This window comes from Esox lucius, chromosome 3 (genome assembly GCF_011004845.1).
Source record: "Esox lucius isolate fEsoLuc1 chromosome 3, fEsoLuc1.pri, whole genome shotgun sequence".
Classification (NCBI taxonomy): domain Eukaryota; kingdom Metazoa; phylum Chordata; class Actinopteri; order Esociformes; family Esocidae; genus Esox; species Esox lucius.
This window is the reverse complement of record NC_047571.1, coordinates 21075163-21081162: the sequence shown is the minus strand read 5'-3', so window position 1 is coordinate 21081162 and position 6000 is coordinate 21075163.

The following is a 6000-nucleotide window of genomic DNA, read 5'->3' as shown; positions in this document are numbered from 1 at the left end:
CTCCATAAGCCCATAATATGTGTGTGTTAGCGTGTGCATTACATTTGTGTTTTGCATGTGTCACCAGTTACCTATCCACATTTGTAATCAGTAAAGTTACTTTTTGATTACTTAAACTCAGTAATGTAATCAGATTAGATTACTTTGATATTAAGAGGCATTGGAAAACAAATAGGAATAGCCTATAACCAACTGAACACCTTTTGTGGGATCAATCAATGTTAGAGTTTACATAGCTTGCCAAAAACGGAATTCGTATTTTACCTTATGGGTTATGTAGGCTGCAGTGCCTTTGGAAATGGGTTTCTAAACCATTGCTTTTTACTTCAATATGATTGGGCTACATCTCTACATTACACGCTAAAGGTCTGTCAGATATTCAGTCATTCCAATTAATTAATCCAGGATCTTCCAGAATCTGACTTTTTATCTGAACATAACCCAAAATCTAATTATGCTTATGCCTGTTCTGTTATTTGTGTTTTATTCATGTTTTTAATTGCTTCAAAAATAAATGGAAAAGGGTTTTGACATTGTTGTATGTAAAAAAATTGATATCTGTAGCTTTTCGCACATAAACTAAATATGCAGGACTCTGATGATTTGCTCCACAACCAACATTGTCAAAATGTTGCAGAAATCCCAGGCACGCATTCAGCTTTCATCTATTTAGTACCACCCAAACATAAACTTTATTTTCAATGCTATCTTTATTACACATTCAGTCTTTTCTTAAAAAAAATCCTTGTCCTGCACTGTGACGCAGAAATTGTCTTTCATTTACTGTTTCTGCAGTGTGGACATTCTTCACTGAATATTTTCTCAAAATGTTCTCAAAATTTAGAAAATCAACTAATGGAACCAAATTAAAGTTTCCTTTCAACAATGCAATTTGGTTCCCCTTCACCAAAAATAACTGTTCAAAAAGGGCTGTTAGTTTTTGATAAATCCATCCATAGACTATAGGTAGGTATTCACCATATGAGATGATAAAAATTCAAGTCCATTGAATAATGCAGTTCAAGTCCAGTTCAAGGGAATAATGCAGGAATCATTTGGAAGGAATTGTACTGCGGGAAGTAGCATCGCAAAGAAAACATTGGTGTCAGTTAGTACACTTTCCTACGCCATCAAAAGGTGTAAGATACTGTACACACTCCTTTTCTGCTTCTCCCCTGATCTACTACCTCTGAGCCCTTAAACACCTCCTTTGACAAGGTCCTGATGGGAGGTGGTGATGCAGAGATGGGTCGGGGACTGTTGGTTTGCCCGGAAGGTTCTCCACCATGAATGAATATATGTGATCTTTTACACTGGTTTGCTACTAGCCTGTCTGTGTAAAACACTGGCTCAGTGTACAGCGATAATCACCAATAACCAGTGTGGAATCGCCAGGGCCCTCTACACCCTCAGAAAGGGTCTAAGGATAGATACAAATTTGTATATCATTTCATAAATTATGATTAGCATTTTTCATTGATTTAATCTTTTTTAATATTATTTGTAATGATCTCCCCATTGAATTTCTTCAGTTTGTGTTGGAAAAAGAAACAAAATATCCAATCAGAATTTTTCTGTGGTAGTATCTTGGTAGAAATTATTTTGCGGTGCTCAATCTTCATTGGCTAAGCCTTCTGGCTTTGAATAGAAGGCACCAGTCAATGCATTTTGGAATGACAATAGAATCAACCAATCACAAATTGTCTTGTAATAGGTGGGACAATTTTATGATGCCTCAAGGCCCTCTAGAGGACCAAAGTATACAGCTCTGGAAAAGAATTAAGAGACCACTGCAAAATGATCATTTTCTCTGGTTTTACTATTCATGGGTACAGTGGGGAGAACAAGTATTTGATACACTGCCGATTTTGCAGGTTTTCCTACTTACAAAGCATGTAGAGGTCTGTAATTTTTATCATAGGAACAAAAATCCAGAAAATCACATTGTAAGATTTTTTTAAATAATTAATTAGCATTTTATTACATGACATAAGTATTTGATCACCTACCTACCAGTAAGAATTCCCGCTCTCACAGACCTGTTAGTTTTTCTTTAAGAACCCCTCCTGTTCTCCCCTCATTACCTGTATTAACTGCACCTGTTTGAACCTGTTTGTACAAAAGAGACCTGTCCACACACTCAATCCTCTCCACAAAGGCCAAAACCAGAGAGCTGTGTAAGGACATCAGGGATAAAATTGTAGACCTACATAAGGCTGGGATGGGCTACAGGACAATAGGCAAGCAGCTTGGTGAGAAGGCAACAACTGTTGGCGCAATTATTAGAAGATGGAAGAAGTTCAAGATGACGGTCAATCTCCCTCGGTCTGGGGCTCCATGCAAGATCTCACCTTGTGGGGCATCAATGATCATGAGGATCAGCCCAGAACTACACGGCAGGACCTGGTCAATGACCTGAAGAGAGCTCAAAGAAAACCATTAATAACAGATTACGCCGTCATGGATTAAAATCCTGCAGCGCACGCAAGGTCCCCCTGCTCAAGCCAGTGCATGTCCAGGCCCATCTGAAGTTTGCCAATGACCATCTGGATGATCCAGAGGAGGAATGGGAGAAGGTCATGTGGTCTGATGAGACAAAAATAGAGCTTTTTGGTCTAAACTCCAAACGCTGTGTTTGGAGGAAGAAGAAGGATGAGTACAACCCCAAGAACACCATCCCAACCGTGAAGCATGGAGATGGAAACATCATTCTTTGGGGATGCTTTTCTGCAAAGGGGACAGGATGATAGGGCCATGTATCGCGAGATCTTGGCCAACAACCTCCTTCCCTCAGTAAAAGCATTGAAGATGGGTCGTGGCTAGGTCTTCCAGCATGACCACGACCCGAAACTCACAGCCAGGGCAACTGAGGAGTGGCTCCGTAAGAAGAATCTCAAGGTCCTGGAGTGGCCTAGACAGTCTCCAGACCTGAACCCAATAGAAAATCTTTGGAGGGAGCTGAAAGTCTGTATTGCCCAGTGACAGCCCCGAAACCTGAAGGATCTGGAGAAGGTCTGTATGGAGGAGTGGGCCAAAATCCCTGCTGCAGTGTGTGCAAACCTGGTCAAGAACTACAGGAAACATATGATCTCTGTAATCAGGGGCGTTGGACTGGGGGGAAAAGGGGTACTAAGTATATAGGGCCCTAATGTGTAGAGGGGCCCTCGAAAATTTTTGAATCTTGAATAAAGTGGGGAGGGGCCCTCAGAGACCGCCTATGTACAGGGCCCAGAATTTTGTGCTACATCCATGTCTGTAATTGCAAACAAAGGTTTCTGTACCAAATCTCAAGTTATGCTTTTCTGATGTATCAAATACTTGTCATGCAATAAAATGGAAATGAATTACTTAAAAATCATACAATGTGATTTTCTGGATTTTTGTTTTAGATCTCACAGTTGAAGAGTACCTACGATACAAATGATAGACTTCTACATGCTTTGTAAGTGGGAAAACCTGCAAAATCGGCAGTGTATCAAATACTTGTTCTCCCCACTGTAAGTGTTTGAGTAAAATGAACATTTTTGTTTTAATCTATAAACTACTGACAACATTACTCCTAAATTCCAAATAAAAAGAATGTCATTTAGAGTATTTATTTGTAGACAACAACAACTGGTCAATATAACCAAAAAAGGTGTATTGTTTTCAGACATCAAATAATGCAAAGAAAACATATTCATATTCGTTTTTCAACAACAAAATTCTAATGATCCATCAATATTTGGTGGAATTACCCTGATTTTTAAACACAGCTTTCATGTGTCTTGGCATGCTCTCCATCAGTCTGTCACATTGCTGTTGGGTGACTTTATGCCACTCCTGGCAAAAAAATGTAAGTACCTCGGCTTTGTTTGATGGCTTGTGACCATTTTATTGATGGTTTTGCTACACTACTCTCTGTTATATCAGTTGATTATAACTTGTTTATTATTACAGGGGATTTTAACTTCCACATAGATAATAGTTTATGCCAAAGAATAATGCCAAATACTTTTTTGCACTACTTGACACTTTTGATTTCACTCAACATATGAAAGAGCGTACACACACTTACACATCTCTAAAGGCCTCGATATTTCCTCTATCATGGTTAAAGATTGTGTCTGATCATTTTTGTGTCTTTTTTGAATCACTGATCACCCCGGTTGTTTCAGTAAACTCTGTTTCTGTTTAGAAAAGGTACATTAATGAGCGTACCAATGCTCAGTTTATGGGAGCCATAGCTATCTTTCCAACAATGTTACCAGGAGTACATCAACAAGTGCAGAGTCAGTTGATGTACTCCTGGATAATTTTAATGCCAAAGTATTGAATGTCATGGATCGTAAAGGTAAAGAAAACAATGAGCAAACAGAAAGCCCTATGGAGAACCACCATGATGGTAAGCGCCCCGAAAAGAGAATGTAGGTATATCGGAATGTAAGTCGAGGAAAACTTCAAATCCACTATGAATTCTATAAACAAAGCCTTGGTAGCTTCAGCAATGAGTTATGCAGGGCCAGACAGCATCATTTATCGGGAATAGTAAACAAGAACATCAACAATACCCGCACTCTATTTGCCATAGTCGACAAGCTTACAAACCCCCTAAAGCAGATAGCTCCAATAGTCACAGATCACCACTCCCAATAACACCCATGACTGGCAACTCTTTACAACAATAGGAATTAATTGCATTTGTAAAGTGCTTCTACTTCTTGAAGAGTAATCTCATGGTGCATAAAAAAGGAAGGGGAAGTAGGAACCAGTGTACACTGTCAATGAATAAATGCCCCCCAGAGCCCAATACCTTTGTCCTGTGTCTTTCCCCTGTGTTTCTCCCCATTACAACAGTTATAACACTAAAGATAAACCGAAAATATCTCTGCATGCAAATTGATCTCTGAACCACTTCCTGTGCTGAGTAGAAAGACACAGAAGTGCCAAAGAGTCTTTCATTCTAGAAATGGAAACACTGACATAGGCCTCAGTTTCAGTGTGTAAATCAGGAACTAGATCAGACATTCTGAAGAAAAGAAAGGTTTTGTTGAAAGGTAAGTAGTCTTTGATGTTAAAACGATAGGACGTTGTAGGCTACACACATAAAGCTAATTAATAATGTATTTTTGATGCAAATGTATCGATTTCACATTATCATTATATAATTTTTGGCAGTTGTGTGGGAAGTTCACACAGTTAGGAATTAGTTCCGCACTCTCATTCCCTTGTAAAAATAGAAACCTGTCTTACAGTTTTACCCTGATAAGTTATCAACATTTATTGTGATTTATTTATTTAGTGTGGACCGATAGAGGACAGGATTTTGCTGAAAGAACTGTCTGGATACTGAAACCAAATTGCAGCAGTACTTAGTAACCTGTTCTAAAGCTATTTCCTTTGCAATTAGTGAGATACTGTATGTTTTGAAAGTTAAAGTTAAAAGAAATGACGGAAACAACACAAGGTATTCTGTTTTATTTATTGTATGAGAGAAAGTAAAAACAAAGGGGGGAAATTACACAAGTTATTATTTCTTGTATAAACAGGAGTATGGACTTTCCAACTAAATGCCTATATTTTGGTTCCCTCACAACAAAGTAATAATCAAGTTAATAAAGTAAATAAATTAAAACGTACAAAATAAAGGCAAATACTAATATAGTCATGAATAAAGGGTGCAAACATAGTGTATAGGGGTAAGTACAGTATGATAAGTATGTATGGGGATGTTTCAGTTGCGCTGAGTAAATAGTTATAGTGTCTGAGAAATAGAATTTTTAAAAAGAAGGTATTAATCTTTATTATGTCAACTCACATTGCTATGAACACCACTGGGAACCAGACACTGTCCTGTCACATGGATATCTTTGAGGGTGTGGCTTATGCTCCCGTGTTCCTGGTGGGCCTAGTTCTCAACATAGTGGCTCTGAGCGTCTTCTTCGCCAAACGGGCCACCTGGACTGGAACACACATATACATGCTGAACCTCTCTGTTGCAGACTGTGCCCTCATCCTGTT